Source organism: Lithobates pipiens, unplaced genomic scaffold (assembly GCF_037356315.1).
Source record: "Lithobates pipiens isolate NorthernLeopardFrog02 unplaced genomic scaffold, aLitPip1_a1.2 Scaffold_10, whole genome shotgun sequence".
Classification (NCBI taxonomy): domain Eukaryota; kingdom Metazoa; phylum Chordata; class Amphibia; order Anura; family Ranidae; genus Lithobates; species Lithobates pipiens.
Window position 1 is genome coordinate 71,846,560 of NW_027507686.1, and position 26,140 is coordinate 71,872,699.

The window sequence follows — 26,140 nt, forward strand, 5'->3', positions numbered from 1 at the left end:
CAACTACGAGACAGAAGCTATTGACTGCTGGCTATTGAACTTCCTTTTTCTAGTCCCGTCATACGTGTTGTACGTCACTGCAAGACAGCTTGAGCCAAATTCCATCAGAGCTTTTTCCGACGAGAATTCCGATCGTGTGTACGTGGCAGTAGTCTTAGAAGAATGAGGTAAGGCAGCACAGGAGTGCAGTAAAGCTGTATACCCATGGTCATCTTCTACAGAGACACAGCCACATGAACTTGAAGTCAGTGCCTGGGTTATAGCAGCTCCTTCTCTGGACACACAAAACCCTTTCCTAAACCATGAATATGCCACTGAGGGTCCCCTCACTAGCATTAGCAGATCACAGGTGCAAGGAAGCTTGAAAAAAATGCCTGAATAGCATGAGTTCTGCAGACCGCCTACAGGAAACACAGACCATGGCACAGGGTGATGGCTGTTCCCTTGTCATGGAGCAATGTCTTATTATACTGCTCCCTTCATCTGACTTTGACTTCCTCTCAGGCATGCAGCATGTGGCCCCTCAGACAAAAGCAGAATTTTTTGAAAAAACATTTGGTTTTTCTGTTCAGTTTCCAGAGGCCAACAATACTACTTATTCCCTTTTCCACTGCCCGTGTTCAGGATTCAGAAGCATAACCTTCTTTACTTGAATATATGGAGGAAAGTACTAAGGACAATAAGTTTGTAGTAGACGTAACAGAGAATGTTCCTTCCCATGAAGCTTATGAGGTACAAGCTATGGCTTTGCACCAAATACTCTCCACTGTAACAGCATCTGATTTTCCAGAATTAAAACAGACCACTATGGGTACTAAGAAACTGGCTATAACTAAAAAAACTTTTCCCATAGATGCGCTTCATGAAGACTGGCTTTGTCCTGGAAACATTTATACCCATCTTAAGCTTTTTATCTGACATCTATACTAGGGAAAAGGATATTCCAGTAGTGGGATACATTTATTTTCCCAATAAACACCTTAGAGTCCTGTTGAGGGTGTTCTCTTGATAGGTGTTTTGAAGCCCCTTTTAAAGGCCTTATTTGCTCTTGCAGGTCTAGCCCTGTAGCTGGCAATCACTGCCATATCTATTTGCAAGACTATCTTCTAACTGGTCAAAAAGCATGAACAGAGACCAGGACCCCTTCTTTGAAGACACTGCACTCTTAGACCCCATTCACACCTGAGCGTTTTGTAGCTTGAAGCCTGAAGCTACAAAACGCTAGAGGGGAAAAAAATCTATTATTCTCAATGGAGATGGTTCACATCTCCACTCCATGTCACCTGAAGCTGAACGCCTGAAGCTCAAACAAGTTCCGGACTCTTTTTTTGTCGCTCGAATTGAGCAGATTTGGGCGTTTTTCTTCTTTTAACATTGGTGACCTTTTGCCCTGCACAAAATCGCGGTAAAAAAACGCAGCAAATCGCGGTAAAAACGACACAAAATCGCAGTAAATTCACGCAATTTTCTGCTTGAAAACTCTACGCTCAGGTGTGAATGCAGCCTCAAAACAATTATATTTGATGCCTTCATCCCTGTAGTTTTGTTTTGATGCTCTTAACAATGTAATTTGACAAGAACTGCTCTTATCTCTGTGCACATGTGCAGGATTTTGTGGCTAAAAGTCTGCTGCACATGCTTGTAAGAAACCTCTTCTGTGTATGGCTTTTGATGGTGAATGTCTGGGGAATCCATTCAGAAATTCATCAAGTAAGTAACTAGTACTTCTACTACACAAGAAAAAGCCTAAGCCTCCTACTCCTTTAGCTTCTACCTCTACTCATAGAAAGGGCTTTCTGTTGTCACCAAGCATTAACCTCTAGACCAAGGTTTAACACTTCCTTTTTTTGCAACCCTTGAACTACCAAAAATCCTCCCTACAATGAAGGGCGCCCACCTTCGAACTGGGGGGGACATCTGTTGGCCTTTGAGCCAGTCTGGATCGCGTACATCCCGGACCCCTGTGTGCAATCTTTAATTTCAGAATGGTGCAAAATAGACTTTCTGACCCTACCCTCCCTTGCTTTTTTACTTTCCAACCTGCCAGCTTCAGATCAAAGAGGCAGCTATAAAGACCACTTTGCATCAATTTCAAGCACCAGAAATGGCTGTACTATTCTTCAGAAAAACAGCTTTCAAAGTTTCTGCCCAGACCTTTTCAAAGTCCCAAAATCAAATGCGCAAACGCGCTTGTCCCACTTCTGTCTCTTTTACGAACCCAGGGCATTCATGTCACAGGTTACCTGTGTCTGCCAATGTTTAAAGGACATTCCATGTAAATTTAAACATTTTTAGCTTCATAGTCAACTTTCCAAAATCGGCCCTCCATCGCTCACACTGTCTGGAGTACCCAAGTCTTATCTTGGAAAAGATTGCTTCTTAAGGTGCAGCTCTAACACAATTGTTTTCCTCCCTATCCTATCAGAACCCATTCCACCATGGCTGCATCTTTAGGTTTTTCAGCATCCAGCTTCTTTATTACACATTTGCAAGGCCATCATATGGCCCACTGTTCTGACATTTTTCAAGCTCTAACAGGTGTATATTCAGACCTCAGTTCCAACCAAACAAAAAAGAACTACAGGCAATCCCAGAGTTAAACATCCGACTTACATTTGACTCATACTTAAGACTGGAGGCAGCGTCATATCACACTGGTCCTGGAAACTGCCAGAGGGCCATCTTGCTGCTCACTGCATGCTGGCAGCTACTGTCCGGCAGACCTGTCAGCAATCCCACATCACTGCATGGCCAGTTAACCCTTCCAGATACTGTCCAAAAGGTAAAAAATTATTTTTTGCCTGGAGTTGTACTTAATCAAATGTATCTGTTTCAACTTGCATGCAAATTAAACTTATGAACAAACCTACGGAACCTATCATGTTTGTAACCTGGGGACTCCCTGTAATAGAAAACCTCCGTATACACAATACTATTTTTTCAGTTGATCCAGGGGAGGGTAAAATTAAAAAAAAAGCAAGATCCATTTTGCTCCAGTGGGGGGAATTTTTTTATATAATAAATATATATATATATATATATATATATATATCGAGTGTATAGCTTGTATTCACTTATATTTTTACCACTAATTCCACAGGCTCTGTTGGTATATGCTGCTGGATTCTTTGCAAACATGGGAAACTACAAGTCCTTTGGGGATACTAAGTTTGTCCCCAACGTCTCCAAAGTAAGTTCTTGTTTCATTAATGACAATCACAAGTTTTCCACACACCATGAAAAAAATTTTTTTTTTTTAAATGTATGATTGACTGTTCTTTGCCCTCAGGATAAATTTGAGAAGTTACTACGGGCAAGTGATGCTTTTGCTAAGGATCCAGAGGGAATGGAAGGCATTTGGAAAATTGTTGAAGAACATATGTACTCGCTAGAACCACGTGAGAGGCAGCTAGGACTGGGTGACCAGGTCAGTACCAGGATAAAGTTTAGCAATATAGTGTGTGCCTTCTCTGTCTTGTTAAAAAGACATTTCTTGGAATGGAAGATATTTTGGGTGTGTAGACTCATGGAAACATACTTGTATTTCAATGTTTGGGGAGGTCATTGCATCCATTTTGTGCATGACCTAAATAGCCATGCTCTGTAAAATATAGGTACATTTCTAGGCTTGGCTGGCAGCCAAACCTGGGTGTGTTGTGATCTGGGTTGGGAGTGACTCAGAATATAGCTGGGTGACTCACAGGCAGCATCATCAAGACCTACCACTTCTTTCCAGAATGTTCTGTTGTTTCCTGGAAAGAGAGGTGGGAAGGTGGAGCTGCTTGGGGTGTCCTGAGGAGCCCTGACCAATCCCTAATCTGGATTGGCAGGGGGCAGGCCTCCTTAAATACCCAGGGTCAGCCCAGCTAGGGAGGAGTTGTTCAGGAGGAAGCTGGAGTGCTAGGCAGTCGTGGCCTTGGGGGGAAGCTCCCCAGTCTGTGGGATGGTGACTTTGGGCCTGGGGCACGGGTGCAGACAGGACCTTTCTCATGACACACGGAGGTGCATGCATGTCTGCAGGAGGCAGACGTACTTGGTGACAGAGCAGCAAGACGCTGGCTAGGAATGAGCTAGGAATGAGCTAGGAGAAAGCTTAACTCTAGGAAACTCTTTTTGGTCTGAGGAGCAGACCTAAGGCCTAGGCTAAAGGCCTGAATCAGCCGTATGGGAAGAATGTAAGCCAGGAGGTTAAAATATTGAGTGTGCAAGATACATTAATGGTGGGACCCCCCTGCATGGGTACTGATGTCTTTGTGAACTTCCCTGTGCTTTTAAATAAAAGTGGGCTACAAAATACAGTTTTGTACTGGCGTACTCACTGGAAAACGCACCTACCGTTTGAGTCTGATAACCCCAATCTTACAAAATATATATATATAATATATATATATATCTCCTGTAATCAGTTTGGGCATCTCATGAGTATCCAATCCCAATCCAAGTTTATTCCTCTCAGTAAAAATACAAAACAAGGTTCAAGGACTGGTTTTCTGCCTGTGGGTAAATGAGAACAGTGTGCCTGCCTGGGCAGGATGATAGGTGGACCACAACACTCAGCAGCCCCTACTGGGGGACCTCTTCAACTATGTAAAACATAAAAAAATCAGTACCTATACTTTTTAAAATCTAGTAATACACTGCTCATTTGCCCTTTGTTTTAAGGCACTGCTGAATTTGTTGTGACCGATCTTCTGTCTGCCTTAAAACAGAGTTAAACCCTTCAATGCTTGGCTGTAGCCAAGGAAGCTGATTCTGTTTGATCTGCAACTGCTATGGTACTGCACATGTGATCAGTTATTACACCAGCCATTTGATGGTTTGACTGTTTAGTTGCGGAAACAAGCAAATATGACAGTCTGTAATCCTGGGATTCCATTTCTGTAGCTGTTTTTTGAAACCATTAAATTAATGGTTTTAGTTCCACTATGATTTATTTCTGCTCAGGGGCTGTTGGCTTCAGCAAAATGGCAGCCTCCAGTAGGAAGAAACAGGAGCAATGCTGGAGGCAATTTGTAGCATAGATGAATTTTTGGTGGCATAATTATTATTGTGAAATATATGTTCCTTGCTAAAGAACATTATTTTATATCAGGCTGTTATGAGTAAAGTTCCACTTTGAAAGCTTACATATAAATATTGAGATAATATTGGAGTGGAGTATTTATGCAGTATATATCCCTAGCTAGTTTCTGCCTAGTTCTCACTGGCAACGAAAGCAGACATTTTCAGACAACATAGCCACAATAGTTTTTATATCAACAAGCAGGGATGTACAAGAAGTCCAGCCCTGCCAAGAATGGCTCATAACATTCTGGACTAGGCAGAAATCACTCTGGCCTCTTTCAACAAATCACCAGAAAGGAACACAGAATAGCCTAGCAGACTTCCTCAGTCTTCTTCGGATGTTGCAGGATAAATGGTCTGGTTCCCCAATCTAAAGGTAAAGTACAACAATGACAAACCATCAAGGTCAATGTCTATACGCTTTTTTAGTGTTCTATAAAATTATACACCTAGGTTAAAATGTGAAGTAGTTCTGCCTCATTGGCAATACCATGATCTAAATACATTTAGTCTCAGTCATACAGGGTGTGGAAATATAGGTCACTCAGTGATGTGACCATATAGATCGCTAACTTTTTAGAGCAGGGGTCTCCAAACTTTTGACACAAAGGGCCAGTTTACTGCCCTTCAAATTTTAGGGGGGCCAGATTGTGTCCAGTGGGAGTAGAAAATGCTAAAGACTTGGTGGTCAGTGGGAGTCAAATAAAATTCCATTATTGGTGTCAGTGGGAGGAATAGGGCCTCATTGTTGGTGTCAGTGGGAGGAATAGTGCCTCATTGTTGGTGTCAGTGGGAGGAATAGTACCCCATTGTTGGTGTCAGTGGGAGGAATAGTGCCCCATCTTTTATGTCAGTTGGAGGAATAGTGCCGCAAGCACCAGATAAAGACAAGCAATGGGCCACAGTTTGGAGACCCCGATTTAGAGGTTAGAAAGTGAGGAAGTGATGGTTATATTCTTGACATGGAAGAAAGTACAACAATAAAGAGGGAAAGACAAAAAGAGAGACAAGGGGGGTGAGAATGTGAGAAGCATGACAAGTGAAGAAGCTGGTCAATATCAGGTGGTAAAAAGTGATTCACTTGTAGAACCCCAATGGTATCAAACTTCACAATAGTATTCAGATCATAGTCCATGTGATACAAGGTTTAATCTGAACAATTTAAAAGGGGGGTATTACCAAAAGTAAACGGTCGTTATAAAATAAAACACACACAGAGAATGTTAATGTTACATGAACCTCTAAATGAGGTTCATGTAACAATTTGTGTGGAGTCAGCAGAAAGAACACAACCAGGTACCTATGTTTGCAAAAATATGTGTTTAGTTCATTAAAAAAACACTGATTAATGCAGTTATGTGTTCATTAACAACAAAAAAAAATCAATTTTAAATGCAGCTTATTTATTGCAAGACTTCATAAAACTTCCCTCTCCTTCAATGGTCTGACATCCTTCGCTGGCGCTAGCATCTTCTATCTGTCTTCTTTTACATGCCATCTTCATAGGCTGGCAACTGGCAAGGGCTGATATCACTCTTGCACATGCCTGTAAGTGCATTCATCCTGGCACTTGGGCGCTGTGCCAGAATGTGCACGCACAGCTCAGTGTACATTCCAGAGAAAATTGCAAGCCAACAGTTGGTTTCTGTTATTGCAGAAGAGACATTGCTTGTGTCTTCTGCAATAAAAAGCCTGTCTGCTTTCTGTTTTTCAAAGCTGGACTTTAGTTTTGCTTTAAGTACCTGAATATGACTTGATATCGGCCTCTTATAATCCCTTGTACTATAGCCCTCTGACTTGGGGGAGGAATCGCAGAATTGGGAGTCAATCATTTGCTCTGCATGTATATGTGGGCAAAAGAATTTGCTGACAGGAGGAGAGGGCAGTGATTGCACATATTGGTGTGAGCAGCTCTTGACGCATGCCATTTTGACATTTGTTTATTTCAGTTAGGTGTATTGGGGATCATATTGAGAGTGTTTTTTTAATGTAAGCAAAGGGAGGAACTGCTGCTCCTTCGCTATTAGGCTAGGAAAATTGAGGCCTGGATGGGCAAAATACAAATTCTTTGGCAAAAACAATTCTCAAATGTGTATTTTGACTGTGTGTTTAGTTTTTTGGTTTGCCTAGACTTTAGCTGTAAACTTGCTTTTATACAGAAAAATAAGTGAGCTTCTAACCCACAGTCAGTATTTCTTGGAAAATTAGTACATTTTTCTTTTCAGTTACATCGGGTTCATTGAGAGCTATAGAGATCCATTCGGTTCCCGTGGAGAATTTGAAGGTGAGTTTGCAGAGGGGCCCCGGGTTAACATACCGTTTAGTAGAACATTGGTGATTTTTTTATTTGAAAATTTGGACAGATTGATCGGACTTTACTAGTACCAGAGAAGGATAATCACTGCGTAATGATACTAAATCTCTTTATTACAAAAAATTTAAAAATGTTTATACATTCTATAGAAAAACAAAAAAAATTAGAGCTCTGATAAATATGACCACTTAGTTGAAAATGGGTCTCTGTTGCTATTAGGTCAAGAGACCACACACAGACAGCACTGCCTCCCTTCATATCAACCCCCCCCCCCCCCCCCCATATGTCCATTGCCCCCCTTCACTCTCCTACCTTGTGGTGATCAGGAGGCAGAAAAATTCTGGATTGACGGTGGGAGGCACAGCAGCACTGGACAGAGGCAAGAGAAGGAGCAGCCAGGGTGAACTTTTCATATTAACAAGCTGGTACAGCAACCTACAGCCTAGCAACCAAGCAGCTGGTTAACTTGAAAAGGTAACTTTGGCAGCTCCCACCCTATGTTCAGTGCTACTGGGCCTTCTACTTTCAATCCTGAATTGTCCTGCCACCTGCTCTCCACTCTGCGGTGATAATGATGGCTGGGGGAAATGACTCCTAAATGGGGCAACAGCAGGTCCAGGTGGGAAAGTGGCTATGTCCGCATCTGGACCATGGTCGGCCATTTAATGTGGTTTTAAAAGCAGAAGGTTTATCTTTATGCATTAAGATAAAAAGCCTTCTGTGTGCAGCAGCCCCCCTCAGCCCCGCTGATATGTACCTGAGGTCCCTCTACATCCAGCGGTTTTGCAGGAATGTCTTGGCTGCTCTGGACTCCCCTCCTCATTGGCTGAGACAGCAGCGTGGCGCCATTGGCTCACACTGCTGTCAATCAAAGTCAGTCAGCCAATGAGGAGAGAAAGGCGTGGGGCCAGGTTGCGGCTCTGTGTCTGAATAGACACAGGGAGCTGTGACTTGGCTCGGGTGCCCCCATAGGAAGCAGCTTGCTATGGGGGCACCCAAGCCAAGTCACAGCTCCCTGTGTCCATTCAGACACTCATCAGGAGGAAGGGGCCAGGAGCACTGAAGAGGGACTCAAGAAGCGCCGCTCGGTGCAAATCCACTGCACAGAGTAGGTAAGTATATAATGTTTGGTATTTTTAATTTTAAAAAAATGAGACTATACAATGATGGCTGTTATATAGCATTGCTGGAACAGTAATTATTCCACCTATGCATTTGTGAACATGCACTTTTTGGGGGAAATGAGGACAGGTGTGAGGAACATGAGGTGAAACATGGGGAGAATACCTGACACAAGGAATATAAATATGTTAACTTTTATGAATGTAGTATGAGAGGTGAGTTTTTGCAAATGCAATCTCCTAAACTTATGAAATTGCCTCAAGGGCCTAGAGGTACCTAGACTGTCTGTTTGTCACTATAGATTGGTTTAACATCAGTACTTGGATTTGATATTGATTCAATGTTTTGGTAAATACAGGGCTTAAAACATGGAAGGGTATAAATTTATTGTGCAACGTTCATTTGTTTCTTCCTTGTTGGTAACAAACACTTTGCTGTATTCACAGGCTTTGTAGCAGTAGTTAACAAATTGGTAAGTGCTCCCTTTGCTCAGCTTGTGTCAGCAGCAGAGAGCCTTGTGGCAAGTCTTCCATGGCCATCTTCATATGAGAAGGATGCTTTCCTCCGTCCAGACTTCACCTCCTTGGATGTTGTAACATTCAGTGGAAGTGGCATCCCAGCTGGAATCAACATACTGAATTGTGAGTTTCTAAACTTCTGCCAACAGTATCTGCTTTGTTTAGACCACAGAGCAGTATATGGTGAATGGACGGAAATTGATAGTAAGTTGGTTTTCAGTGCTGAAAACCTGCTTTTGTAGCATGCTTTAACCTCTACCCTTTACTCTTTATTTACTCTTCAATTGACCTTAAAGGATAAGTTCACCTTTCTGAACATGTTACATCCCTATTTGGGGTGTAACATGTTCAGCACCCCCCCTCTCTGTGACAGTGGGTGAGGGATCGTCTCCGTGCACCCGATGTCACTATTTAAAGTGGTATTAAACCCAAATCCATGAATGTAATATATTACAGCTTAACAATCATTAGATGTGGTGGCTAGTGATGGCCGAACGGTTCGCCCGGCGGTCGTTTCGCGGCGAATTTCCGACATTCGCGGTCCGCACGTTCGAACGCCTTTTTCCGTCGTTCGCCGCGGCGGACTTACGTGTTTAATGTATACAAGAACTTTAACCTTTGGTGACACGTTTATCATGTGATACAGGACAGCCAATTGAGACATGACAGCACATGGACACTTGTACATTCCCCCTAACCTATAAATACACCCGATCCGGTGGCCATTTTACATTCTTTCTTCTGTTACGATAGGGACAGGTTCCTGTGTGGAGTAGGGAGAGATAAACCACTAGCTATTTGGTACACAAAAGTTCTTTTCAGGACTGGTATAGGTGTTAGGTGTTGATAGGTTTGCTGTGCTGCTGATTCTTGCAGCAGCCTGAGTGTCTTTTGTTAGTTTAGAGAAAGGGAAAGGACGGTGTATGCTACAGGGACAGCCAGATTAGTCTTTCATCATCATCATCATCATCATCATCATTAGCTGTTACTATCAAGGTCCACAAAAGAGCTGTTCCAGTAACCACTAATCGTTCTCTTTTTTTGCCAATTTGTATAGGGACAGGAAGGAAGCAGTGTTGTCAGGCAGTGAGGGTAATTTTAAAGACTTGCTGTTATTATTAGTTCCACAAAGGTTCTTTTCAGGACTGGTATCAGTGGTACAGTAATAGGCTTGTACATGTATAATATTCTTTCTTCCAAATATAGAAAGGATATTATACTTGACTGCTGCCCTTCTGCTGCAGTCTGCTAAACATTCACAACTCACTTGTTCCACAAAAGTTCTTATAAGGACTGGTAACTTGGTATAGGGTGCTACGGTACATAGGCTTGAGTGCGGTACAGTCTGCTGTTCTGTAAGGACCGCTATCGGTCCACAATAGATAGGGTTGACGTGCACCACTGCTGACCGCTGCCCTATACTGCAGCAGTCCTTCAGCGGTATAGGGACTGACGTACAGTCTGCTAAACACTAATACACAACCTGCTTGGTCCACAAAAGTTCTTATAAGGACTGGTAACTTGGTATAGGGTGCTACGGTACATAGGCTTGAGTGCGGTACAGTCTGCTGTTCTGTAAGGACCGCTATAGGTCCACAATAGATAGGGTTGACGTGCACCACTGCTGACCGCTCACCTATACTGCAGCAGTCCTTCAGCGGTATAGGGACTGACGTACAGTCTGCTAATCACTAACACACAACCTGCTTGTTCCACAAAAGTTCTTATAAGGACTGGTAACTTGGTATAGGGTGCTACGGTACATAGGCTTGAGTGCGGTACAGTCTGCTGTTCTGTAAGGACCGCTATCGGTCCACAATAGATAGGGTTGACGTGCACCACTGCTGACCGCTGCCCTATACTGCAGCAGTCCTTCAGCGGTATAGGGACTGACGTACAGTCTGCTAATCACTAACACACAACCTGCTTGTTCCACAAAAGTTCTTATAAGGACTGGTAACTTGGTATAGGGTGCTACGGTACATAGGCTTGAGTGCGGTACAGTCTGCTGTTCTGTAAGGACCGCTATCGGTCCACAATAGATAGGGTTGACGTGCACCACTGCTGACCGCTGCCCTATACTGCAGCAGTCCTTCAGCGGTATAGGGACTGACGTACAGTCTGCTAAACACTAATACACAACCTGCTTGGTCCACAAAAGTTCTTATAAGGACTGGTAACTTGGTATAGGGTGCTACGGTACATAGGCTTGAGTGCGGTACAGTCTGCTGTTCTGTAAGGACCGCTATAGGTCCACAATAGATAGGGTTGACGTGCACCACTGCTGACCGCTCACCTATACTGCAGCAGTCCTTCAGCGGTATAGGGACTGACGTACAGTCTGCTAATCACTAACACACAACCTGCTTGTTCCACAAAAGTTCTTATAAGGACTGGTAACTTGGTATAGGGTGCTACGGTACATAGGCTTGAGTGCGGTACAGTCTGCTGTTCTGTAAGGACCGCTATCGGTCCACAATAGATAGGGTTGACGTGCACCACTGCTGACCGCTGCCCTATACTGCAGCAGTCCTTCAGCGGTATAGGGACTGACGTACAGTCTGCTAATCACTAACACACAACCTGCTTGTTCCACAAAAGTTCTTATAAGGACTGGTAACTTGGTATAGGGTGCTACGGTACATAGGCTTGAGTGCGGTACAGTCTGCTGTTCTGTAAGGACCGCTATCGGTCCACAATAGATAGGGTTGACGTGCACCACTGCTGACCGCTGCCCTATACTGCAGCAGTCCTTCAGCGGTATAGGGACTGACGTACAGTCTGCTAAACACTAATACACAACCTGCTTGGTCCACAAAAGTTCTTATAAGGACTGGTAACTTGGTATAGGGTGCTACGGTACATAGGCTTGAGTGCGGTACAGTCTGCTGTTCTGTAAGGACCGCTATAGGTCCACAATAGATAGGGTTGACGTGCACCACTGCTGACCGCTCACCTATACTGCAGCAGTCCTTCAGCGGTATAGGGACTGACGTACAGTCTGCTAATCACTAACACACAACCTGCTTGTTCCACAAAAGTTCTTATAAGGACTGGTAACTTGGTATAGGGTGCTACGGTACATAGGCTTGAGTGCGGTACAGTCTGCTGTTCTGTAAGGACCGCTATCGGTCCACAATAGATAGGGTTGACGTGCACCACTGCTGACCGCTGCCCTATACTGCAGCAGTCCTTCAGCGGTATAGGGACTGACGTACAGTCTGCTAATCACTAACACACAACCTGCTTGTTCCACAAAAGTTCTTATAAGGACTGGTAACTTGGTATAGGGTGCTACGGTACATAGGCTTGAGTGCGGTACAGTCTGCTGTTCTGTAAGGACCGCTATCGGTCCACAATAGATAGGGTTGACGTGCACCACTGCTGACCGCTGCCCTATACTGCAGCAGTCCTTCAGCGGTATAGGGACTGACGTACAGTCTGCTAAACACTAATACACAACCTGCTTGGTCCACAAAAGTTCTTATAAGGACTGGTAACTTGGTATAGGGTGCTACGGTACATAGGCTTGAGTGCGGTACAGTCTGCTGTTCTGTAAGGACCGCTATAGGTCCACAATAGATAGGGTTGACGTGCACCACTGCTGACCGCTCACCTATACTGCAGCAGTCCTTCAGCGGTATAGGGACTGACGTACAGTCTGCTAATCACTAACACACAACCTGCTTGTTCCACAAAAGTTCTTATAAGGACTGGTAACTTGGTATAGGGTGCTACGGTACATAGGCTTGAGTGCGGTACAGTCTGCTGTTCTGTAAGGACCGCTATCGGTCCACAATAGATAGGGTTGACGTGCACCACTGCTGACCGCTGCCCTATACTGCAGCAGTCCTTCAGCGGTATAGGGACTGACGTACAGTCTGCTAAACACTAATACACAACCTGCTTGGTCCACAAAAGTTCTTATAAGGACTGGTAACTTGGTATAGGGTGCTACGGTACATAGGCTTGAGTGCGGTACAGTCTGCTGTTCTGTAAGGACCGCTATCGGTCCACAATAGATAGGGTTGACGTGCACCACTGCTGACCGCTGCCCTATACTGCAGCAGTCCTTCAGCGGTATAGGGACTGACGTACAGTCTGCTAAACACTAATACACAACCTGCTTGGTCCACAAAAGTTCTTATAAGGACTGGTAACTTGGTATAGGGTGCTACGGTACATAGGCTTGAGTGCGGTACAGTCTGCTGTTCTGTAAGGACCGCTATCGGTCCACAATAGATAGGGTTGACGTGCACCACTGCTGACCGCTGCCCTATACTGCAGCAGTCCTTCAGCGGTATAGGGACTGACGTACAGTCTGCTAATCACTAACACACAACCTGCTTGTTCCACAAAAGTTCTTATAAGGACTGGTAACTTGGTATAGGGTGCTACGGTACATAGGCTTGAGTGCGGTACAGTCTGCTGTTCTGTAAGGACCGCTATCGGTCCACAATAGATAGGGTTGACGTGCACCACTGCTGACCGCTGCCCTATACTGCAGCAGTCCTTCAGCGGTATAGGGACTGACGTACAGTCTGCTAATCACTAACACACAACCTGCTTGTTCCACAAAAGTTCTTATAAGGACTGGTAACTTGGTATAGGGTGCTACGGTACATAGGCTTGAGTGCGGTACAGTCTGCTGTTCTGTAAGGACCGCTATCGGTCCACAATAGATAGGGTTGACGTGCACCACTGCTGACCGCTGCCCTATACTGCAGCAGTCCTTCAGCGGTATAGGGACTGACGTACAGTCTGCTAAACACTAATACACAACCTGCTTGGTCCACAAAAGTTCTTATAAGGACTGGTAACTTGGTATAGGGTGCTACGGTACATAGGCTTGAGTGCGGTACAGTCTGCTGTTCTGTAAGGACCGCTATCGGTCCACAATAGATAGGGTTGACGTGCACCACTGCTGACCGCTGCCCTATACTGCAGCAGTCCTTCAGCGGTATAGGGACTGACGTACAGTCTGCTAATCACTAACACACAACCTGCTTGTTCCACAAAAGTTCTTATAAGGACTGGTAACTTGGTATAGGGTGCTACGGTACATAGGCTTGAGTGCGGTACAGTCTGCTGTTCTGTAAGGACCGCTATCGGTCCACAATAGATAGGGTTGACGTGCACCACTGCTGACCGCTGCCCTATACTGCAGCAGTCCTTCAGCGGTATAGGGACTGACGTACAGTCTGCTAAACACTAATACACAACCTGCTTGGTCCACAAAAGTTCTTATAAGGACTGGTAACTTGGTATAGGGTGCTACGGTACATAGGCTTGAGTGCGGTACAGTCTGCTGTTCTGTAAGGACCGCTATCGGTCCACAATAGATAGGGTTGACGTGCACCACTGCTGACCGCTGCCCTATACTGCAGCAGTCCTTCATCGGTATAGGGACTAAGAGTTTTGTCACAGGGTCATTTAAAAAATGACAGGCAGAGGAAGAGGCAGGCCCTTCCGCAGGGGTGGTAGGGGTAGGGCAGGAGCAACAGGCTTGAGCCAAAGTGGGAAGTTGCAGAAGGTGCGTTCAATTACTTTAAAGGATGCACCAGACTTGGTTGAGTGGCTCGCTCAGCCTTACTCTTCTGCACCCTCCTCATCCTCTCGATCTGCACCCTCTTCTTCACTCTCTGCTATGTGCACCCCCAAAGACACTACCACCAACAACACGACCACCACCACCACCACCACATACCTTCCGCTTGAGTCACTGGAATTATTTTCCGATCCATATCAAGAGGACATTTCTGATGCGCAGCCACTCTTGGTATTGGATCAGGAAGAGGAGGTAGCAACAAGCGCTACTCAGCAGTCTGACGCCAGTACCCAGATCAGCCCAAGGAGGAGGTTGGTCCCCGGTGTTGCTGCCTACTCCGAGATCTCTACTTATAGCGGTGGGGAAGGTGACGTTGATGATGACGTGTCTAGTGATGTCACGTGGGTGCCCACAAGAGAGGAAGAGGAGGGGAGTTCAGAGGGAGATATGGACCAGCAGATAGGGAGGAGAAGCAGCAATGACTTACATTGCACAGCAGGGACAAAGCAGACTGCAAATGTATCAGGAGCGAGTCATCGACCATGTACGGTCACATCTGGCGCTCCCAGGACACCGGCACATGGCTCCGCAGTGTGGGCTTTTTTTAACGTGTCCGCTGCTGACAATAGCGTTGCCATCTGCAATCTTTGCAGTCAACGCGTTAGTCGCGGTAAGCCCAATACTCACCTAGGGACGACCGCCTTAAGAAGGCACATGAGCAGCCATCACCGAGCCCAGTGGGAGCAACGGAACACACAAAGCCACACTGCAGGCTCTCACCGTCCAGCCTCGTCTTCTACTTCTCCTTCTCCTCTCTCCTCACAATTGTCCTCCACTCCACCTTCCATCACGCCAAGCTCACATTTTTCTGCAAAAAGGCAGGCTTCCGTGGGCCTAATGTTTGAGCGTAAAAAAATGATGACGCCGGATAACCCTCTTGCCCAACGGTTGGCGGCTGGCTTGTCAGAACTCATAGCCCGCCAACTACTGCCATATAAACTGGTGGACTCGGAGGCCTTTCGCAAATTTGTGGCCATTGGAACACCACAATGGAAGGTCCCAGGAAGGAAGTATTTCTCAGAGAAGGGCATCCCAGAGCTATATGGCCATGTTCAGCGGCAAGTGAATGTATCTCTGGCACACAGTGTCGGTGCCAAGATACATCTGACCACAGACACGTGGTCTAGCAAACACGGGCAGGGAAGGTATATCAGTTTTACTGCCCACTGGGTGAACCTTCTGACGGCCGTCAAGCATGTAACCCGTGGCACCCGTGTAGATTTGGTTTTACCGCCACGGATTGCATGCAGGCCTGACTCTTCTTCTCCTCCTCCTACTCCATCCTCCTCCCTCTCCTCCTCAGCTGCCTCCTCCTTTTCCGCTGCTAGCGTCTCTTCCACTGCACCGCCCAAGCTCCCCAGAACCTATTCCACATGCCAGGTGAGACGTTGCCATGCCGTGCTGCGTCTGTTGTGCCTGGAAGCAAAGAGCCACACTGGCCCGGCACTCCTTTCAGCTTTGCGTTCACAGGCAGATGAGTGGCTAACACCGCTCAATTTGACAGTTGGTAAAGTGGTGTGTGACAACGGTGCCAATCTGCTTAGCGCATTGAAACAGGGCAAAATCACGCACGTGCCGTGCATGGCACACGTCTTAAACTTGGTCGTGCAGCGATTCCTTGTCAAATACCCTGGGGTCCAGGACATCTTGCGGCAGGCAAGGAAAATCTCGGCCCATTTCAGAAGATCTTACACGGCCATGGCTCGCCTTGCTGACATTCAGCGGCGACACCATCTGCCGGTCAGACGTCTTATTTGCGATTGCCCGACGCGATGGAACTCAACCTTCTATATGCTTGATAGGCTGCTCCAGCAGAAACGTGCAGTTAACGTCTACCTGTATGAACTCTGCGAAAGAAACGGTTCTGGGGAGCTGGGTTTTTTTTCACCGCGCCAGTGGCTGCTCATGCGCGACACATGCAGACTTCTGCGGCCATTTGAGGAGATCACCAAACTGGTCAGTCGCAGCCATGGCGCCATCAGTGACATGGTACCTTATGCCTTCTTTCTGGAGCGTGCATTGCGTCGTGTCATTGATCAGGCTGTGGAGGAGCAGGAGCGGGAAGATGAGGAAGTCGCAATGCTGGATGAATTCCCAGGGGGGGCTACTCTATCTGAGACAAGTCAACAACAGGAGTCTGATGAGGAGTCAGAGGAGGATGGTGCCGGGGCGGATGAGCAGGAGCAAGAAGAGCATGCTTTAAACCTTTCTGTGATCCCTGTTGTGCGAGGATGGGGAGAGGAGAATGAAGAGGACGACATTATCCTGGATGATGAGCAGGAGCCAGGCCACCACACCGCTTCCACTTTAGTGCAAATGGGGGCCTTCATGCTCCAGTGTTTTAATAGGGACCCCCGTATAAAAAGCATGAGGGTCAAGGACCAGTACTGGGTGGCAACGTACTTAGACCCCCGGTACAAACACAAAATGGCGGAAATGTTACCGCCGTCGCAGAGGGCTGTCAGAATGCAGCACTTCCAGGCCTTGCTTCGAGAAATGCTGCATTCTGCTTTTGCGTGCGCTGGCAGAGGAGCAATTCCCACTCCCAGAGAAGGATTTGCGGGTACCAATCCAACAGCGCCTGCAAGAAGAGGCCGGTTTGAAGATGTGTTGGTGACTTCGGATATGAGGTCATTCTTTCAGCCGACCCATCGACAGGTGTCATCCGGATCCAGCATCAGGGAACGCCTAGACCGTCAGGTGTCCGACTACATTGGGTTAACGGCCGATGTGGACGCTCTGAGGAGTGATGAACCCCTAGACTACTGGGTGGGCAGGCTTGACCTCTGGCCAGAGCTTGCCCAATTTGCAATCGAACTGTTGGCTTGCCCCTCATCCAGTGTCCTGTCCGAAAGGACGTTCAGCGCAGCAGGGGGGATTGTGACCGATAAGCGTACTCGCCTAGCTCACCACAGTGTTAACTACCTCACATTTCTAAAAATGAATGAGGCATGGATCTCGGAGGAATTCAACACATGTGACCAGTAGACCATGTATATGTCTATAAACTATTTTTTTAATCAAGCACACAGACCTTCTTAATTCATTTGGCTCACTTCCTTGACCCAAAAAAGCACACCGTACTATATGCCCCTACCCTCCTCTTTGAAGAGGTTGAGCGGTGTCATATTTCTACTGGGGCTGCTTATGATATCCCTGTGCTGTGCTGACTTCCTCCTGGGGGTTCTTATTATGAAGGGATCACACTATCCCTGTGCTGTGCTGACTTCCTCCTGGGGGTTCTTATTATGAGGGGATCACACCATCCCTGTGCTGTGCTGACTTCCTCCTGGGGCTGCTTACGGTGCTGCTGTCAGTGCTGTATGTCACGGTGCTGCTGTCAGCGCTGTATGTCACGGTGCTGCTGTCAGCGCTGTATGTCACGGTGCTGCTGTCAGCGCTGTATGTCACGGTGCTGCTGTCAGCGCTGTATGTCACGGTGCTGCTGTCAGCGCTGTATGTCACGGTGCTGCTGTCAGCGCTGTATGTCACGGTGCTGCTGTCAGCGCTGTATGTCACGGTGCTGCTGTCAGCGCTGTATGTCACGGTGCTGCTGTCAGCGCTGTATGTCACGGTGCTGCTGTCAGCGCTGTATGTCACGGTGCTGCTGTCAGTGCTCTGTATTACGGTGCTGCTGTCAGATGCCTCTATCACGGTGCATGTGTCATTCCGGTATGTCACGCTGCTGGTGATCATCTCCTGCACCCTCTTCTTTGCCTACCCTGGTCCCTGACCTTCCCTCTCCTCCATTGCCTTCATTAGCTCCATAGTCCTGAATTGTTAGAACAATTTCCCAAATAAAATAAAAATGCTTGTAGTTATCGATCCCAAATTCACCTCATACATGTATTATGTCATTGTCCAGATGGTGGGACTACGTTTTACCCCCTAATAATTACCACGTGGCCGCAAATTCGACATGAAGGTTTGCAAAGTTCGCCTCCCATTGAAGTCAATGGGGCCCGCGGCGAACGTTCGGTTTCGCGAACGTTTGGGTCCGTTCGCATTTCGCGTTCGCGAAACGTCCCGTCGGAAGTTCGTCCATCACTAGTGGTGGCTGCATTTGTTTTCTTATTTTAGTCTTTTTTCCTCCTGCTGATCTGGCCAGTAACACATCCCCTGTATTAGAGAGCCCTCACTCTGGATGAAAGAGCACAGGGGGCACCTTTGAATAGAAGTATTGTCAGTCTGGGGGGGAGAGGAGTGTTAGATACACTGGCGGATTTAGTTCCACTAATAAATTAAAGCCAAACTCCAGACAGCACTTTAACGTCTTGTAAAATTTTACATTTACATTAGGTTGATCATTGTACACACCCCCTGTTGGTGGTAAATGGTTTGTCTCATCTTTATAACTGATACATTCTGCTGGAGAGCTTGTTCTTTTGAAAAACAACAAGCAGACTGGATCACCAGATGAAAATAGAAGGAAGGAAGCCTAAAAAGGAAAATTAATGCATCAAACTTAAGAAATGGTAAAGTGCAATTTAAATGTTTACTTTTGGGTTTAACCACTTCAGCTGCGGACCAATAAACACCTTAAGGACCAGAGGTCTTTTTGCAATTTCGCACTGCGCTGCTTTAACTGGTAATTGCGCGGTCATGCAATATTGCACCCAAACGAAATTTGCGTCCTTTTCTTCCCACAAATAGAGCTTTCTTTTGATGGTATTTGATTGCCTCTGCGATTTTTTTTTTTTGCGATATAAATGGAAAAAGAGCGAAAATTTTGAAAAAAAAAGATATTTTCTTCTTTTTGTTATAAGAAAAATCGAATAAACTAAATTTTAGTCATACATTGAGGGCAAAATTTATTCAGCCACATGTCTTTAGTAAAAAAAATGTCAATAAGCGTATATTTTTTGGTTTGCGCAAAAGTTATAGCGTCTACAAACTAGAGTACATTTTCTGGAATTTACACAGCTTTTAATTTATGACTGCCGATCTCATTTCTTGAGGTGCTAAAATGGCAGGGCAGTACAAATCCCCCCCAAATGACCCCATTTTGGAAAGTAGACACCCCAAGGAAATTGCTGATGGGTATGTTGAGCCCATTGAATATTTATTTTTTTTGTCCTAAGGGATTGAATAATGACAAAAAAAAAAAAAAAAGTTGTCACTAAATGATATATTGCTCACACATGCCATGGTTATATGTGGAATTGCACCCCAAAATATATTCCGCTACTTCTCCCGAGTATGGCGATACCACGTGTGTGGGACTTTTTGGGAGTCTAGTCGCGCAGGGCACCCCGAAAACCAATCACCACCTTCAGGATTTCTAAGGGTGCAAATTTTTGATTTAACTCCTCACTACCTATCACAGTTTCGAAGGCCATAAAATGCCAAAATAGCACAAAACCCCCCAAAATGACCCCATTTTGGAAAGTAGACACCCCAAGCTATTTACTGAGAGGCATGTTGAGTCCATGGAATATTTTATATTTTGCCACAAGTTGCGGGAATATTACAAACTTTTTTTTTTTTGCACCAAGTTGTCACTAAATGATATATTGCTCACACATGCTATGGGCATATGTGAAATGACACCCCAAAATACATTCTGCTGCTTCTCCCGAGTACGGGGATACCACATGTGTGGGACTTTTTGGGAGTCTAGTCGCGAACGGCACCCCGAAAACCAATCACCACCTTCAGGATTTCTAAGGGTGCAAATTTTTGATTTAACTCCTCACTACCTATCACAGTTTCGAAGGCCATAAAATGCCAAAATAGCACAAAACCCCCCCAAATGACCCCATTTTGGAAAGTAGACACCCCAAGCTATTTACTGAGAGGCATGTTGAGTCCATGGAATATTTTATATTTTGCCAAAAGTTGCGGGAATATTACAAACTTTTTTTTTTTTTGCACAAAGTTGTCACTAAATGATATATTGCTCACACATGCTATGTGCAGAAGTCAAATTACACCCCAAAATAAATTCTGCTGCTTCTCCCGAGTACGGGGATACCACATGTGGGGGACTTTTTGGGAGCCTAGCCACGTACGGGACCCCGAAAACCAAACACTGCCTTCCGGATTTGAATATAAAATGCTATAAAAAACAAACTAACCAGAGTCACCCGTAACACTTATACGGTGATCAGTGGTGAAAGGGTTAACTAGGGGCAATCAGGGGGTTCAAATTTTTATTAGGTAGTATATGGGGGTCCCTGGCGCTATATAAAAACCTGACGGGGAACCTAAATAACTAACTGGCTAACCAGCGTCACCAGTGACACTTATACTGTGATCGCTGGTGAAAGGGGGTGAAAGGGTTAACTAGCAGCAATCAGGGGGTTAAAGCCATTATTGGGTAGTATATCGGGGTACCTAGCGCTATAAAAACCTGGCGGTGAACCTAAAAAAATAACTAGCTACCTAGCGACACTGATGCAGCGTTCAGAAAAATTATCGCTTAGTGACACTGGCAAAAGGGGGTGAAAGGGTTAACTAGCGGAAATCAGGGGGTTAAAACCATTATTGGGTAGTATATCGGGGTACCTAGCGCTATAAAAACCTGGCGGTGAACCTAAAAAAATAACTAGCTACCTAGCGACTGTAGCGAAACTAATGCAGCGATCAGAAAAACGATCGCTTAGTGACACTGGCAAAAGGGGGTGAAAGGGTTAACTAGCGGCAATCAGGGGGTTAAAACCATTATTGGGTAGTATATCGGGGTACCTAGCGATATAAAAACCTGGCGGTGAACCTAAAAAAATAACTAGCTACCTAGCGACACATGCAGCGATCAGAAAAATGATCGCTTAGTGACACTGGCAAAAGGGGGTGAAAGGGTTAACTAGCGGCAATCAGGGGGTTAAAAACATTATTGGGTAGTATATCGGGGTACCTAGCGCTATAAAAACCTGGCGGTGAACCTAAAAAAATAACTAGCTACCTAGCGACTGTAGCGACACTAATGCAGCGATCAGAAAAACGATCGCTTAGTGACACTGGCAAAAGGGGGTGAAAGGGTTAACTAGCGGAAATCAGGGGGTTAAAACCATTATTGGGTAGTATATCGGGGTACCTAGCGCTATAAAAACCTGGCGGTGAACCTAAAAAAATAACTAGCTACCTAGCGACTGTAGCGACACTAATGCAGCGATCAGAAAAACGATCGCTTAGTGACACTGGCAAAAGGGGGTGAAAGGGTTAACTAGCGGCAATCAGGGGGTTAAAACCATTATTGGGTAGTATATCGGGGTACCTAGCGATATAAAAACCTGGCGGTGAACCTAAAAAAATAACTAGCTACCTAGCGACACATGCAGCGATCAGAAAAATGATCGCTTAGTGACACTGGCAAAAGGGGGTGAAAGGGTTAACTAGCGGCAATCAGGGGGTTAAAAACATTATTGGGTAGTATATCGGGGTACCTAGCGCTATAAAAACCTGGCGGTGAACCTAAAAAAATAACTAGCTACCTAGCGACTGTAGCGACACTAATGCAGCGATCAGAAAAACGATCGCTTAGTGACACTGGCAAAAGGGGGTGAAAGGGTTAACTAGCGGCAATCAGGGGGTTAAAAACATTATTGGGTAGTATATCGGGGTACCTAGCGCTATAAAAACCTGGCGGTGAACCTAAAAAAATAACTAGCTACCTAGCGACACTAGCGACACATGCAGCGATCAGAAAAATGATCGCTTAGTGACACTGGCAAAAGGGGGTGAAAGGGTTAACTCTAGGGGCAATCAGGGGGTTAAATCTTTATTGGGGGGTGATAGGGGGCTACCCTGGACCTAACACTAACTGTCCTGACAGTTTTTACTGTCACAACTGACACTGAATGCATTGATCAGTAAAGAAATGATCAAGGCAATCAGTGACACTGTGACTGGGGGGGGGGGGGGCGGGGGGGGGGGATTGGGGGGCGATCGGGGGGGGGATCAGGGGGGGTTTGTGTGCCTGTGTGTACCTACATGTCAGTGTAGTGTTGGTGCACACTTACTTTTACTGTTCTCCTCGTAGTCCGGTCAAAAAGACCGCCCCGAGGAGAATGACATCACTTCCTCCTTCCTGTGTAAACAATACACAGGGGAGGAAGCTTCTCATTGGCCAGGAGCGATCCAGAGGGGGTGGCCGAAAACCAACGGCCATCCCCTCATCACGGAGCGCTCCTGGACCGAATCGGACCGCCGTATCCAGCGGGAGGGGGTCCGATCGGACCCCCCACCCGCTGGAAGGCAATCACGTAGATGTACGTGATTATGCCTGCCTGTGCCATTGTGCTGACGTACAATGGCAATACGGCGGTCCTCAAGTGGTTAATACCACTTTAAAAACAGCATGGCTGCAGCCCCGAAATCAGCAGTTTGGAGATTTTTAGTTAAAGCGGAGGGCCATTTAAAAAAAAAAAAAGTCAGCAGCTGCAAACACTGCAGCTGCTGACTTAATCAGCCCACTTACCTGTCCAGGGCGCCCGCGATGTCGGCCGACCCGTCCCTTGGCTCTCGGGTCCCGGCGCCGCCATTCCTTGTAAGGGAAACAGACAGTGGAGTCCTACGGCTTCACTGCCCATTTTCTACTGCGCATGCGCGAGTCACGCAGCGCTTTGTGAATGGGACGCGCTGTGTTCTGGAACACACAGTTCCCAGAACACAGCGTGACCCATTACCCAGAAGACGCCGCACGGAGGAGAGAAGACAGAAGATCTCCGCGGAGGAGGAAGAGGAAGATTAGGATTATGTGCCTAGCAACAGGCACTTCTGGTAAGTAAAAAAAAATACATTTTTTTTTTTTGTCATTTTTAATATTTTTTTTTTTTCAGGGTGGCCCTCCACTTTAATAGGTCTCTTCCCTTTTATAAAGCAACTTATTCCAATAGAGGTGTACCCCATAAGTTTGATAAAGTGTGTGTGTGAAGGGGTCCTCTCACTGTCTCTGACTTTGTTCTTCCTTTACTACGCCAAGTTTTTTGTCCATTCATTTGAATTAAAAATGTGTTTTCCTTTTACCGCCTAGATTATTCAACTATTAGTTTCTCCGTTCATCATAAGAGCTAGTGTGTGGAGTGTATCATTATGTTGCCTCTGTCTTTAGTATTTGGAGAGGGTTTGTATCCTGGATTCTCCTTGCATGTGGAGAATGCTGTCTTGGTCACGGGCTATGTTTGTTTTTTTTGTTTGTTTTTTTTCTTAGTAGAATGCTGTTTTTTTTTGTTTTTGTTTTATACAGACTGCATGTACCATGCAGTGTTCTGTATTCAGTTGCTGTTTTTGTACCTTATTGAACTGCAAAGGTGCTGGTGAGCGCTCTCGTAGTTCATTGATTCCTCCCCGGCTTTAGTAACTGTCTTGTCTATACGGGAGGTACAGGCAGACAGCTGCACTGAGAGCTTGCAGGAGCCTGATATGCTCTACAGGCTCCTAAGAAAATAAATGGACATTTTATTACCTGCAAAAAATGTGCATTTATTTATTTTTAAAGCGAACTTATCCATTAACACACAGCCCTCTTCTTTTCCAGGCCCTAAAACATAACATCATTTTAGAATTAGCAGTTAAAATTTCTCTAACATTTATGCCACGTACACACGACCGAAATAGAACATGTTTTAGATTTTCCCACCGGAATTCCGCCGGGCCGAGAAATCCATTTGTGTGTATGCTAGTCCGACGGACAAAAACCGACGCTAGGGCAGCTATTGGCTACTGGCTATGAACTTCCTTATTCTAGTCCGGTCGTACGTCATCACGTTCGAATCCGTTGTACTTTGGTGTGATTGTGTGTGGCCAAGTCCGTTCATTCGGAAAGTCCGTCGGAACTCTGCCGAAAGTCCGTCGGACCTAGTCCCTCGAAAAGTCCAGTCGTGTGTACGCGGCATTAGGAGTGTATTTATAAAAAAAATCACATAGTTTGACATGATTTGTTTTGTTATAATATGCTGAATGTCATGGGTGCTATTCTTTCTTTGTTTCAGATGATGATATCCGGCAGAGTGTTGGATTTAAAAATGTCTCTTTGGGAAATGTTTTATCAGTTGGATCAATCACTGAGCGTGAAAAGCTAACATTTTTATCAGAGGAAGACAAGGTGCAGTATACAGACATATTGACTTCAAATGGGGAACAGTCCAGAGGTCTGCTTTTATTTGTATGTTAAATGTGTATGCATTTTGTGTAAGGTGACATACTGATGTGGACCCTCTAGCTAAATTATAAGGCCTCATGCACACTGAATGTTTTTACAGCTGCTTTTTCTGGCTTCAGGTGTTTTTTTCTGCAGCCAGTAAACTCCCCAGCATGTTATCCTATGTGTCTATGTACACATAGGCTGTTATGCCCCATACAGACTGTTGGAAATTGAGACGGAAAAAGTCAGATCGGATTATGTTGTTGGAAAATCCGATCGTGTGTGGGCTCTATCAGACTTTTTTTCAGAATTTCCGACAGAAAAAGTTTGCCAGATGGATTTAAAATTTTCCGACAACAAAATCCAATCTGACTTTTTGCGATTGTGTGTAGAGAATTCCGACGAACAAAGCCACGCATGCTCAGAAAAAAATTGGAGACGAAAACTATTGGCTGCTGGCCTCTACATAGTCCCGTCGTACGTCACCTCGTTCCGAACGATCGGATTTTGCGACAACTTTGTGCAACCGTGTGTATGCAAGACTAGTTTCGGCCAAAATCCGTCGTAAAAAATCTGACGGATTTTGTGGTTGGAATGTCCGACCGTGTGTATGGGGCATTAGTGTTTTTGACAGGAGCATTTTTTGCCTGGAAAAAAACCCAGAACTAGTGGTTTTGAGAGGAGTAGTTCAGCTGTAAAAATGCTCTAACTCTGAAAAAAAGCTGAACAATGCGGCTTTTCGGTGTTTGAACATTTTTGAACCATAAGCTTTTGTGGGAGTTTTAGTTTTTCTTAATAAAAAACGCTACTGCAGACACACTGCAAAACTCACATTACAGCTAACTCTACTGGCGTTTTTCTAACATCCTGTGTGCATGAGGCCTAAAGGATACCCAAGGGAGATGGTAGGTGTACCCAAAAAGTGTTGTCTGACAGCCAGTTCCCTATAGAGTCTGGCCATCATGGGGCAGATCAGACATGGAATTTAATCTGCGGAACTGTAACCACGCTGAAGGGCTCTTCCGAAGTTGGTCCATTGTAAGAGCAGGTGACGCAGGATTGCCCAGGGCTTGAAGTCAAAGGGTCAGTCGGTATTCCCCAGAGCTTCTGATGGTGAGGATGAGCTTCGCTGAATGTTGACGCTGGCTCGCTTCCCTCTGGTTCACCCTACTTAAAGTGGTAATAAAGGCCAAGTTCACTTTTGGAACATGATAAATGTGCCACCTATATTTAGGATGGAACTTGTAATATGTTCCAGCTTCTGCCTCCTCTCCCCCTGATTCCTCTGTGTTGACCCTTCTCGTGACAAGCTAAATGGAAGCTTTCTTGGTTTGCTTCTGAATGAGCTATGTTGTAAAGTAACATAATATAGTAATGGAATTGAGCTAATATATATAATTTGTAAGGGCTTGTGTCAATGGGAAAATGCA

At 45.5% G+C, this 26,140-nt stretch overlaps 1 pseudogene across 1 annotated transcript in view; it reads left to right on the forward strand.

Annotated features, from left to right (window-relative positions):
- The first annotated feature begins 657 nt into the window (after nt 1-657).
- LOC143925429 (dipeptidyl peptidase 3-like) overlaps nt 658-26,140 on the forward strand; it is a 70,499-nt pseudogene continuing 45,016 nt past the window's right edge. The window contains exons 1-7 of the transcript XR_013261976.1: nt 658-732; nt 1,609-1,710; nt 3,101-3,190; nt 3,290-3,514; nt 7,195-7,348; nt 8,947-9,141; nt 24,559-24,671. The product of XR_013261976.1 is annotated as a dipeptidyl peptidase 3-like (transcript). The remainder of the gene's footprint in view (nt 733-1,608; nt 1,711-3,100; nt 3,191-3,289; nt 3,515-7,194; nt 7,349-8,946; nt 9,142-24,558; nt 24,672-26,140) is intronic.